The sequence below is a fragment of the Polypterus senegalus genome, chromosome 2 (assembly GCF_016835505.1).
Source record: "Polypterus senegalus isolate Bchr_013 chromosome 2, ASM1683550v1, whole genome shotgun sequence".
Taxonomy (NCBI): domain Eukaryota; kingdom Metazoa; phylum Chordata; class Cladistia; order Polypteriformes; family Polypteridae; genus Polypterus; species Polypterus senegalus.
Genome location: NC_053155.1, coordinates 7,309,417 through 7,323,476, shown reverse-complemented (window position 1 = coordinate 7,323,476; position 14,060 = coordinate 7,309,417). Strand labels below are relative to the sequence as shown.

The window sequence follows — 14,060 nt, the reverse complement described above, 5'->3', positions numbered from 1 at the left end:
AGCGCAGCGGGCTCCAGTCTGTCTGTGCCGGGGCCAGCGTTCACAAGTACTTCATCAGTATCCTGTAATCATTTTAGGTAGAAACATGCCATCAAACTGCTAGATGTAGTCAACCAAGAATCTGTTTCCACATGATGTGCTACTTTTAGAGTTTCTGTCTAAGTTTTTGCCAGTCTTGTCTCTTGGTCTTTTTAAAGCTCTTTTATTTCTGTTATTGGATGTCATTCTGTAGGTAAATGTTGTTTTCTTGTTTAAACGTGACCTTGACCCTTGAAATGTTATCTTTAATATGGAGCATACTGCAGAGACTTCTTCACGTCAGGTCAGGTCAGGTTGGTTAGCATGCACTGGTACAGCACGTTGCCGCACCCACCACACAACGAAACATCTTGGGATCCTGGTTGGGAACCCCCAGGCAGACACGCAGTCCAGTCCCACCCTCCAGAAATGACCATCTACAGTATCTGCCTCAGCCAGGTTTTACTTGGGCGTTCCCTTGGCCTGGTCAAACTGTTCAGGTCCTGCCAGCTGGACCACTCTTGGGCCGTAGTGCTGTAACTGACACTCCCTCACAATGCAGGTAATGCACCACATTCGGGACTCAGTGAGCATCCAGTCATTTGACATAAATTTAAACCAGCGGTACCCAACGATTCTAAGATGAGACAGAGTACTGAAGAAGTCAAGTCTTCGTATCTGGATAGCGGCCATGTCTCAACCCCATATAGCAAAAACAGAGAGCACCAGGACTCTGAAGACTTGGGCCTTCGTCCTTTTGCATAGATATCAGGAGCGCCACACATCCTTTTAAAGCTACATCAAGACTCCCATGCTCTCCCAATCCATCTACTGACTTCATAGGAAGAGTCACCAGAGACATGAATGTCACTGCCGAGGTAAGTAAACCTCTCGACGAGGTCGACACTCTCTCCGCAGACAGACTCACTGCTGATGGCTGTGCCCGAGAGGTCATTAAAGGCCTGGCTCTTGGTTTTGACCAGGACACTCACAAGCCCCGATCTGATCCTCCATTGAATCCACTAAGATCACAGCATCGTCAGCAAAACTGAGATCAGTGAATCTCTCTTCACCAACAGATGCCCCAAAGCCGCTGGATCCCATGACCTTCCCCAACACCCAGTCCATACAAGCATTGAAGAGAGCAGGAGCAGATCACACCCCTGACAAACCCCAGAATCAACTGGGAAAATTTCAGATGGGTCTGCCTCTACTATGCATAGCACTCACAGTACCAGTCTACAGGCCAGCCGTGATGTCCAGCCACTATGGGGGAATATTGCAAAGTCTCAGATTATCCCACAGGGCAACTTAATCAACTGAGCTGAACAATCTGGAGCTGAGCACTCTCAAAACTGAGGAGATGACAGTGGGCTTTAGGAGAGGTCCCACAATATTATCCCCCCTCTCCACACTTAAGACTACATGTGGAAGTTGTGGAAACCTTCCCATTTTTGAAATCCATAATCTCCCGCCGCATGCACTTCCTGCGACAGTTGAGGATGTTCAACCTTCCAAAGGAGCTGCTGATTCAGTTCTACACAGCAGTCATTGAGTCTGATCTCAGCTCATCCATAACTGTGATTTGGATCAGTGACTAAGCAGACTACAGAGAATAGTCAGGTCTGCCAACATTATCATTGCTGCCAGTCTGCCCACCTTACAGGTCCTGAACTATTGCATGATCGACCAACACGAGGAAATACTGAAAACCATTAGTACTGTTTGGGAGGTGGCCACAATATCTATCCCACCTCTCTCAAAGGGGACATCCAAAATAGGCATTGGTGAGAGGGGAGCCCTAGAGGGTCTATGAGCGGAAACAACCTGAAAGTCAGGACACGCCCTGCAAAACAGCAATACATCTCGGCCCATATTCAGCCAATAAAAGCAGTTTGAATGCATTCCCTCATCTTCACCGATGACCCCCAAGACGAGGGTGTGACCTCTTTTTAAAACTGTCACTTTCTGCTTGTTTGACCCCACCAACTACTCAATCCTCTCTTCCTCCAACCAATCAGAAATCACCTGATGCAAGAATCCACCATTAACTAATAAGTGTGGTATTTTAAAGTTCACACCTGAACTCTCCATATAGTAAGATGCACCCACGATATGAGATTATGGAAATGCAAAGTCTCAGCTTCTGTCAGCCCATTGTGGCCCACAACCACCAGAATATTGCATCTGGACAACTTAATAGTGACTTTAAAATTGTCTTTCTCTAAAATCCTGGGGGAGACTGAAGTCCATGGACTGTGCAGGTGAGAGGTGACAGTCCTGAGCGAGATATCCCAGTTGATCACAATGAAAATATCTGTGCTCAGTCTGCACTTTGGAGTTCCTATAATAGTGTCTTCCACCTGTGGCACTGCCGTCCCAAACAGCCTGGGCAGGACAAGAAGGAGTCACAGCAGATGCTATCCTGAGGAGAGGCAAGCCCGGTTTGGAGGTGGAGGCTATGATAAGGCTATCTGGTGGGGTTGTTCAAGTTGGGTTGAAGTCGGGGCCTTCCAGGTGGCTTGGGCACCCTCTAGCCCTTGGGTCAGGTTGAGCAACAAGTGAATGTTGTTGTGGAGCATCTCATTACAAAGGTCCTCGTTAACCTCCAACAGGACTGCATTAATAGCGAGCTTCTCCACAATGCTCTCGAAGGTGTCCCAGTGAAACCAGATTTGAATCTAGTCCACTAAGTCCTGAACCTGTCTCCAAATATGGCGATCTGGGTCAATGCGCCACAGATGAAACTGCCATCCTGAGGCCATGGGGATCATGGCTGTATGGAGGAAGATCTGCTGCCTAAGGCACTCATAATCATCAAGCGTGTCAAAAGGGAGATTTCTCAGGACCTGTAGGGACTCTCCAAAACAGTGCTCCAAAAAAAAATACCATTTTGAAATGGCCCGGTCTGATGACCAAGCGGCAAGTCAAAGCCTTTCTCGGCTTAGCGGGTTACTACCGCCGGTTTGTTCCCTCATTTTCTGTGAGAGAGGCGCTCTTGACTGACTTAACAAGGAACAGGGCCCCGAATACTGTGGTATGGACTAATAAGGCAGACACTGCATTTAACACTTGTCACACATGGGCGATTAGGAGGCAGTCAAAGAGCCTAAAGGTGAGTAAAACATTGCGAGATAAGGGGTTGTGGCGATCAGAACGGTTCTCTTGCCGAACCCAACAGACATGAGGGGCAGCTTCTGAGCCCTCCCAACAAGCTCCCGAACCTGCCGTCCGTAGAAGGGATAAACCAGCTAATCCCCCCCGCTGTTTCAAGTGTGGCGAGATTGGACATCTGTCCCCTAACTGTACATAAGAGCCCATTGATTGTTCGTTGGTGAAGGGAGAAAGGTATTGTGCCATAGTGAATAACCCTTTGTCTCTTCCTTATACAGGTGCAGTTATTATAAATGGCAGAAAGGTAAGGGCTATGTTTGATTCCGGGAGCAACATTTCTATTGTTGCTGCCCGTTTCGTTTTACCGCAACAGTGGACTAAGATCAAAACTAGTCTTAAATGTATTCACGGGGATATCCGGTATTATAAGACAGCCAGATGTGTAGTGACAGTAAATAGTATCCTGACGAGCATGGCTATGGCTGTATTACCGGATCCCCCGTTCCCAGTCATACTTGGTAGAGATTGGAGTGAAATTACCAGCGGTAAAAACGTAACTGTACCGAAGAAACATGTAGGCTTAATAATGGAAAATATTGATCCGACTGCCTCCACGCCATGTCCCACAGTAGCACGGGCTGATAATAGCACCCAATGTGAAGAAATTGATGTCCCATCGCCCTCTGCGGGAGCTAATACAGTTAACGTGGAGGACGTGGAGGCAGAAGCCCCTCCCCTTGAGGTCACGTAAGACCCAATGCAAACTTTAACTTCCCAATTCCTTTTAACACCTTTGTCATTTAAAAGAGAACAGTGGAACAATGATTCCTTAAAATTTGCCAGGAATGCTATTGTATCCACCAAGGGTTATACAACTTTGGATCCCATGCCACCGACGCCGTTCTTTGTTATTAAAAATTAATTATTATATAGAGTGGCAGATCACGGGGGTGAAGTGCGAGCATCGTTGTTAATCCCACGCACTTTTCGGCGAAAAGTGTGTGAGTTAGCACATGCTCACCTTCTAGGAGCCCATTTAGGCTCCGAAAAAACTTTAGAGAGGATAAAACTCCGATTTTATTGGCCGGGAATAAATGAAGAGGTCCGACGATTTTGCGCTTCTTGTCCGGAGTGTCAACTTCGCCAGATTCCAAGAAGGACTCGAGGTCCTCTTCCCCTTATTGATATTCCATTTGAAAGAGTCGGAATCTATCTCGTAGGACCCTTGGAACCCTCGTTAAAAGGATTTAAATATATTTTGGTATTAGTTGATTATGCCACTCGCTTTCCAGAAGCTGTTCCATTGCGCTCAGCTAATACTAAAAACATCGCACAGGAGTTAGTAGGGATATTCGCTCGTGTTGGGATCCCCAAAGAGGTTTTAACAGACCAAGGGACTCCTTTCACGTCGGAGACGTTCAGGGAAATTGCTAAATTACTCCGTATAAAACATCTGAAAACGTCAGTCTATCATCCCCAAACTGACGGGCTGGTAGAATGTTTTAATCAAACCTTAAAACAGATGTTACGTAAGGTAGTTACTGAGGATGGAAGAAACTGGGATCAGTTACTTCCCCTGGTTTTGTTTGCTTACCGGGAAGTCCCACAGGCCTCTACAGGTTTCTCTCCTTTTAAATTATTGTATGGGAGACAACCCAGAGGGCTTTTGGATATGTTAAAAGAAGGAGGTCCTCCCTACTTCAAATATTCTTGAATATATCGCGCAATTACGCGATAGACTTGAGAAAATTAGACCAATTCTAAAAGACAATGGAAAAAGCACAAGCAGCACAGTCTCGCTATTATAATAGAAACACCACCATTCGGGAGTTCGTCCCGGGTGATCGTGTAATGGTGCTCGTCCCAACCTCCCATTCAAAATTGTTAGCACATTGGCAAGGCCCATATGAAATAAAAGAAAGAAAGGGACTCATGGAATATTTGGTTAAACAACCTAATCGTCGACAGAGTGAACGAGTATATCACATTAATCTGCTGAAACCGTGGAAGGATAGGGACATTGATCCCTCCTCCGGACAGCCTTTTCACGTCATGTGCCCATCTTAATTTTGGTCCTGATTTGACACCTGAGCAAAGACAAGATCTCGAATGGGCTATCTTGTCTTTCCCTAAAGTTGTGGATGAGATACCTAGACGTACAGCGTTGATTGTTCATGACATCATTACGGACCCTGGAGTGATTGTCAGAGAGAGACCTTACAGGCTCCCGGAGGCAAAGAAAAAGGAAGTGGAGTTGGAAAATAGACGAATGCTGGATAGGGGTTATTGAAGAAATTTATAGCCTTGGTCTAGTTCAATTGTCTTAGTTTCTAAACCTGATGGTTTGTGGAGGTTCTGCAATGACTTAATCAGGTCTCTAAATTCGATGCGTATCCCATGCCGTGAGTGGATGATTTACTTGATCGGTTAGGGAACGGACTCCGCTAAAGAAAATAACGCTTTTAGTACACCCAGTGGACATTGGCAATACAGGGTCCTTCCTTTTGGTTTGCACGGGGCACCAGCTACTTTTCAACGTCTGGTAGACACACTATTACGGCCACACAGCTCCTATAGTGCCGCCTACTTGGATGATGTTGTCATTTATTCCAGGACATGGAAGGATCATGTATCGCAGGTTAAAACAGTGCTCTCCACACTAGCATCAGCAGGGCTTCGTATTAATCCGAAGAAATGTTTCTTCGGTTTAAGAGAAGCCAAATATTTAGGCTACGTGGTGGATGGGGGTATTGTTAAACCGCAATGTAATAAAATTGATGCCATCATGAATTGGCCCCGTCCGATGAATAAGCGGCAGGTATAGGCATTTTTAGGGTTGGTGGGTTACTATCGCCGTTTTGTACTGCATTTCTCTGAAATTGCTTCGCCCTTATCTAATCTAACAAAGAAAAGTGCGCCTTTAAAAGTGGTATTGGATGATTCGGTTGACAAAGCATTCTGTGACTTAAAGTTGGCCCTTACGTCAGGACCTGTATTAAAGTCTCCTGATTTTTCTATTCCTTTTATTCTCCAGACCGTCGATGGTGCTGAATACCCCGTTATGTACCTTAGCCGGAAATTGTTGGAACGGGAGACCAAGTATGCTGCCATGGAGCGAGAAACCTTGGCGATCAAATGGGCTATCACATCTTTAAGGTACTACCTATTGGGACGCGAGTTTACTCTGGTGACGGATCATGCAGCTCTGCAGTGGATGTCCCTTCATCGTGAGTCGAACCCGCGCATCACTAGGTGGTTCTTGGAGTTACAACCTTATCGTTTTAGTGTCATTTATCGTAGAGGTTCCTTGCAAGCCAATGCAGATGCTCTCTCTCGTGTCCACGACCTCGCGGTGCAGGTCGCCCGACATGAGGGGTCTGGGCTGAGGGGGGAGTCATGTCACACATGGGCGATTAGGAGGCAGTCAAAGAGCCTAAAGGTGAGTAAAACATCGCGAGATAAGGGGTTGTCACATGGTACTTACTTGAACTCTTTTCTCTCATCAACAGAAAACTAGAAGGAAAGTAATACTGCAAGTTCCGGGTTCCAAAATGGCCATGATGACGTCACTTCCGGCCACCATTGATGACGTCACTTCCGGCCCCCACAAAACACCTCACATCCGGATCCTGTTGCCACATCACCATATTGCCAACCGTTTCCTGTCACATGTGTTTTGCTTCCTATATAACTGCCATTTTGAAAAAAGTTTATTGTTCATTGTACTTTTTTTTACAAGGCTTTGAATCATTTCATTTTCTTATTGTCTGACGACAATATACGGGGACGGTCCCCAAATCTTTATTTTGTACTTTGTGTCGTTTATTCGACCACACACTAGAATTACCAGAGCCTATGAAAAACTCGTAGATCTGTTCCACCTTAAAACGCTTCACACCTCTCTGTCACATCTTTTGTCTTCTAAATTTGTGGCTAAGCAGCAAACAGCAAGCAGCCTACTATCACATCCTCCACCGGCGCACAGTTTTCTCAGCTCAAGTCTGTTTACCTGCGTGTCAGTTGCTTGGAGTTGTATAGAGTGAGAAGTCAAGCAAAATGACACCTTTTATAAATACTATATCGTTATTTCAAACACTTGCATTTCATGTGTGTTCCATGTCTACATAGATCTATGTACACACATCGTTAAAAAAGAAAGTTTTTCATGTTTTAGTCAGAATTGACAAAATGTTGACATGAAGTTTATAATTTGTGAAGCCTGAAGTCCAAATATCAAAGAAACAGTTTCACAAAAAGTACAAATATAACAGAATAAGTGCACTTTTATTCAAAAATATAACTACAGAAAAACAACCCACATTAGAGTGCGATATTGACACACATTTGTTAAAAGTGCTATGGTGGCGCAACGGTATCAGTTCTTGACTGATAGCCTGAACTTTACGGGTTCAATTCCAGATGAGTCCGTCTTGAAAAGTGAGCTGCATGTATTCTTACTATTTGTAAAATAAAAACATACGTTTGATTTCAGTCTGTAACAGCCGGTGTAATTTATGATACTTGTAAAGGTTAGCTTTTTTTTTTATTCTGTTATTCTCTCAGCCGCGTTTACGATCCCAACTGAAACCCCGCCCTCCATCCCCCCCATCTCACCATTTGACACTGTTGTTTTCTCGCGCTATAACAGAGGCAAACTCAAATTATGATGACTGTTCTACATGAAGAATGCACTTTTGCCATCGCTGTACTTTGTGTATGTACATGGGAAGCACTGCGAGTGACGCATACAAGCATATTCATAAGTGCAGCTACTGCGGAAACAAAACACGGTGTAAACCGTAAGTTTAAGTAAGTTTATGGACACGCTGCCGCTGGCGTTTGTCATGCCTACGACGAATACGATATTCGCAAGATACAAGTTTAATGAGAAGATGCATTGCCAGGTCTGAGCTAACATCGCAACATCGCATGAAATAGCACAAGCACAGCTGGGAACCTTCGATGCATGTACTCCGAGCGGCTCACATGAACTGACTGTGAACACAGTATGCAGACAAAAAGCAAGAGCTCCGAAGAGCGCTGAACAAAAAAGCATTACACAATTGAGAAGGCAGCAAAAGAATATGAAGCGAGTGACGCATATAAGCATATCCATAAGTGCAGCTACTGCGGAAACAAAGCACACGGTGGAAAAAGTCAATGTCCAGCTAAAGGAAGACAGTGTAAAAAAAAAACCCGTGCATGCAGTGTTGGATGTCTCAAATAAAGAGGAAGCCTCTAGCGCTGACATCCGAGGTTTGATTCCCGAGTTGGGGTGCAGTGAGTGTGTATGCCTGATGAGCCCAGAATTAGGGCGAAACATGTGTCGCATACTCTTTGCATTATTTGACAGTAAAACTATATCAATATATTTATTATATTTTAGTTTGAAAAAAAAAAATGTTTATATTTTGAGTTTATATATTCGGGAATGATTTTATATATTCCAATGCCGACTTTATATATTCAGGAATTACTTTATATATTTAAGTTTTGACTTTATATATTCAGGAATGACTTTATATATTCCGAAAATCATTGTAATTGCCTGTTTTGCACCCCATAGGGCACTGTATAATAGATATATAAAAAAACAGCTAAGAGGATAGATATATAGATAGATAGGAAGGAAAGGCACTATATGATAGGCAGACAGGGAAGCTGCTATATAATAATAAAATTACTGTTATTACTATATAGATAGACAGTTCAGGCAGGTAGAACGGCGAAGGTTAAAAAAACATTTTTTTCCCAGCAGCGAATCGAACTCAGGTCTGTGACGTACAGCAAGTCTGCTGTGCTCTGAATGATGAAGACTTACTGGTACACCACAGAAGCTGTTGTGACATTCTTGAACCTTTTGTGAAAGTGTTTATTTGATCTTTGGCCTTCAGGCTTCACAAATATGAAAAAGTTTCTGTTTTAACATTGTGTGTACACAGATTACTGTAGAAACTAAACACAAATGAAATGCGTGGTGTTCCAAACAACGATCTATTATTTCCACTCTAAAACTCCACTTCACTCCCAGATAATCGAGGCATGAGCTGAGAGAAGTTCGTGCACGTTCTAAGTCAGTGGGGGGATGGAATAGCCGGCTGCTTGCAGATTGTCTTTATCAGCCCATTTAGATTACAAAAGACACTGGTGGAGAGGTGAGAACGGTTTTAAGAAGCGATTTAAGGTGGGACGGATCTACGAGTTTTTTCTTAGGCTCTGGTAATTCTAGTGTTAATGAAGGCCCTTACATCACCGCCAGTTTATTTAGCTGTCATTGTCCAGATGGACGCTTCACAGGCCTGGGGGCCATGCTGAACTGGAAACTGCTGGAAAAAGAAAACAGATATGTGGCGGTGGAGAGGGAGGCCTTGGCGATCAAATGGGCGATGACACAACTGAGGTACTACCTTTGGGGTACTTACTGATCGTGTTACCTTTACAGTGGATGGCTCTACACAAGGAGTCGAAACCTCGGGTCACCAGGTGGTTTCTTCTCCTGCAGCCTTGCATGTTTTTGCTTGTTCATCGGAAAGGATCCCTACACACCAACGCTGATGTCCTTTCTTGGGTTCACGACCTGTCAGTCAGGAATGCCCATCCTGATGGGTATGGTCAGAGTGGGGAGCTTTGCCACACACGTGCATATAGGAGGCAGCTAAAGGGCTCAAAGAAAGGTAATTCCACACCAGACCAGGGGGTGGCAGGGTGTGCTGATCCTTTCTCTTTTTCCACTGCAGACCCATTACGGGAAATTCTTACTGGCCTTCATGACATCACTTCCAGTCAGGAGCCCCATGACGTAACTCCTGGACTAGAAGACGCCCTTCCGGACACGAGCCCGATGAGGTCACTTCCAGTTCCTGTCATAATTACCTCACTTCCTCTGCCTCACTTTAAATACCCAACATCTCAACCTCAACAAATTAGTTCTGTTTTGGACTCGAACCTGTACACATCTGGACTAACCAACTTGCATTTGCAGGCAGGAAACATTATACGGGTGGCTGTGCCAAATCTTTGTATGGCTTTTGTCTCATCTTTGACACCAGCTTTGTTATTCAATTCAAAACAGGAAGAGCAAGTGTGCTTATTGAAATGGGAGCTACGACTCCACTACACACAGGCACAGCAAACAAGCAGTGACATCCTTAGTCGTCCTGCCTTGGCTCCCTCCTTCAGTTCAGGCACAGATAGTCCTCTGCGAACTCTGCGAGTGGAGCTGCAAACTTGTAGGTGCCTTGGTGATGCAGGAAACCTGTTGTTGCTTTGCGGGCCTTGGCAGACAACCCTCGACGGACGGGTTTAACCTCCCACGGCTATCGCAATATATGTCATTAACAATTGAATGTATGTCGATTATATAACTTATACTTGGAGAGTCTTTAAAACTGGAGTCAAATTCCTTATTTGGGTGTATACTTGGCCAATAAATGTGATTCTGATTCTGATGTTTGTGTTCTCAAGATTTCATTGAATTCTTTCTGCTTTAATGTCTCAGATTTCTGCTTTGACACAACAACACTGAGGACTTTCAGACAACAAATTACAGTAATCAGCAGAAGTGTGGCAAGAAACTCGACTGGGGCTCCTTTATAACAACAACAATACGCCTGTAGAGGGCCTCAGTGGGACTGGAACGGCCAAATCGGAAATGTTCTTTCTTTTCAGTCTTTCTGGTGTATATTTGTAAGGGTTTGTTGTTTGTTATAATATAAATTTACTTCAATTATGAATTTCTGTAAAAAGCTTAATTACCCCATTGGGACAAATCAAGTTCTATCTATCTATCTATCTATCTATCTATCTATCTATCTATCTATCTATCTATCTATCTATCTATCTATCTATCATATAGTGCCTTTCACTCTATCTATCTATCTATCTATCTATTATATAGTGCCTTCATTCATATCTATCTATCTATCTATCTATCTATCTATCTATCTATCTATCTATCTATTATATTGTGCCTTTCATATCTATCTATCTATCTATCTATCTATCTATCTATCTATCTATCTATCTATCTATCTATCTATCTATCTATTATATAGTGCCTTTCATATCTATCTATCTATCTATCTATCTATCTATCTATCTATCTATCTATCTATCTATTATATAGTGCCTTTCATATCTATCTATCTATCTATCTATCTATCTATCTATCTATCTATCTATCTATCTATCTATTATATCAATCTTTCATCTATCTATCTATCTATCTATCTATCTATCTATCTATCTATCTATCTATTATATTGTGCCTTTCATCTATCTATCTATCTATCTATCTATCTATCTATCTATCTATCTATCTATCTATCTATTATATAGTGCCTTTCATATCTATCTATCTATCTATCTATCTATCTATCTATCTATCTATCTATCTATCTATCTATTATATAGTGCCTTTCATATCTATCTATCTATCTATCTATCTATCTATCTATCTATCTATCTATCTATCTATCTATCTTGTCCAGTCCCTAATGCCAGCGTGGAGAGTTCTTTATCAAAGCAGGCCTTGCTGTCAAATAGACTGAGGTCATTAATGTAACAGGACAGACTCGACAGTCGATTACTGATGCCCTTTAACAAGTGTCTTTCACACGATTCATTAACGAGTTTACAGTAAAGAACACCAGAACAGTTAAACACTGATGACAGTCAGCTTGTGTATTTGGCTGCTGTGCTGTTTGTGTTGTTCATTCACCTGACGATGCTGTGGGCTTACTGGGCAGACAGCAGTAGGTCTCTGTGCACACTAGCAGAAGTGACTTTGTTGCACACATTGTGCCCTTTGTCACTGATTCTAATGGTTTATTCCTTCAGTCACCGTTGTTGATGTCATATGGTTGGCCTTAAAGCCAGATTAAAGTTTTGGGTGCCCATTTCTATTTGTGTAGTACTAAGTTTGAAGTGTGTCACTGTAGTCTGCAGAGCTTTATTCCAAACACATTATGTTATTAGGTCATAGAGCTGAAATCAAACAAACCAGCTGACAGGGTGACACTAACAGAATCACGTGAAGGACACGCAGGCAGGCTGATCAATATGTACGGCCAGGGCCACAGTCTACAGAAGCCATGAATGAGTAGAGCAGATGTAAAAAGTGCTATGCTGGTCTGAGAAGAGCACAGCTCAGGTGGCAGTTACCCAAACCTGACAAGATGTTATACTAATTTTACAAAATATGTGAGTATTTATATTAGAAAAGAATCACCGAGAAGCCTGAAGCCTTCCACATGCCCTGCCAATCTCACTCTTGATTTGTCAGGACTCCACACTGAAGATCCAGATGATGATTGTACTGTTCCTAAGGCTTCTCTTCGGCCTGGATATGTTTGTATAAATGATCATACGTTGTATTTTGGCAGTAGAAGCGACATTTTAAAGCACATAAACACATCTATCTCTTTTTGTCCCATAGTCCTCTACTCTGATTATTTCCGCCATGTGTGTGGCTCGAGTCCGCTCTCATTCAAAAGAACACAATCCATGGAGAGTGCACCCCCTGCTGGACACAATGTGTGTGTTAAATGAAATGTTGTGTGCTTCAAGTGTCACGCAGTGAAATGCATCTCATGCTTGTTAGGGGTCACTACCTGAAGGTAAGGTGCAGACAGGTGGGCCGTTTATAATGACAAGAAGGTCATGGGGGGCCTGAGGCTGACGTCAGTAGCCAGTCGAATGGCGTCTTCACTTCAAAACTGATTCATTGTACAACTAATACCCGTCATTATCACAGTGCCATCTATTGACAGCTCCAGGTATCAACATGTACAGCACACTAAGATCTTTAACACTTCAACACACACAACATTAGGATTTCATTACAGCCACCAAAAATAGTCAACTTGAGCAAATGTGAACAGCCATTAAAGAAACAGCAAGTGTGAGAATGAACCAGTAAACCTGGAAGAGAAAGGAACATCTTAAAAACTGGGACAGCAAACACGGCTGCCATGTCCTCATCTGCGACTGCAGATCATTTGTTCACTTTGTAACCATTGATGGAAAAGAAGGAACCCACAAGACCTCAGCAAATGTGTTATGTGAGCTGTCAGTGTGTGGCGCTAAAGCACTGCTGGTCACCAATGTCAGTCTGTCCAGTGGGTACACGTGTCCTTCTGATTGGTGACATTATCGGTATATTCAGTGACACTTCACACACATCTAACATGAGCCCCTCTGGGCCACAGTCTGAGCCACAATGAAGTGTCAAACCAGCAGTTCTTACTGTCCTGGTCATCTGGTGTGACATGACAAGTGACTGTCACTAGCTGTGTGACTGTGTGGTCAGTTCAAGTGACCCCTGACATGTCGCCAGCGCCTCTCTGTGAATACGAAGAAGCAGAGCAGTGCAGCAGAACCTCCCTGAAGGTGAGAGGCACACAAGATGAGGGCGAGTCTTTGGTCTGATTGTGGTGACCTCGTGCTGGCCGGAGTTCTAACATGGTGTCTGATTTTCGTCTCCTGTGTGTTTTCATTATCAGCTCACTAACCTCAGTCCAGTTCAGATGTCACTTTTACACTTACCTGCTGCCACTTTTGTCCTCACTTTTCTTCTGTTAGCCGTCGTAAAGTCAGATCTTCACAGCTCAAACCCTCAGATCGCACTGCTGTGTCGTCTTTGTTTTCTCTGACTTTAACATGGCAGCCATCCAGAGGAATACGCCTGAGTCTTAAAGAGACAGAAGATGACAGAAATAATGAAAAGCAAAGCAATAACTTAAATAAACGGAATGTGCAACTTCTGATAGTCAACTCCAAACCTTTGATCGACTCAGACGCACAAATCCACTGACAGATACGACCCGCCATGTGACAGTAGGACATGTCATACAATATAATGGAATACAATTTATTTATGTATTTTGCAGTGATATCTGAGTCTATTGAGATTAGAAAGTCAACTACTT

General features: G+C 43.3%; 1 long non-coding RNA gene across 1 annotated transcript in view; it reads right to left on the bottom strand.

Moving 5' to 3' along the window:
• Nucleotides 1-13,794, bottom strand: part of LOC120522247 — a 28,794-nt gene extending 15,000 nt beyond the window's left edge. The window contains exon 1 of the long non-coding RNA XR_005632328.1: nt 13,678-13,794. This is a non-coding gene — a long non-coding RNA (uncharacterized LOC120522247). The remainder of the gene's footprint in view (nt 1-13,677) is intronic.
• Nucleotides 13,795-14,060: the final 266 nt, after the last annotated feature.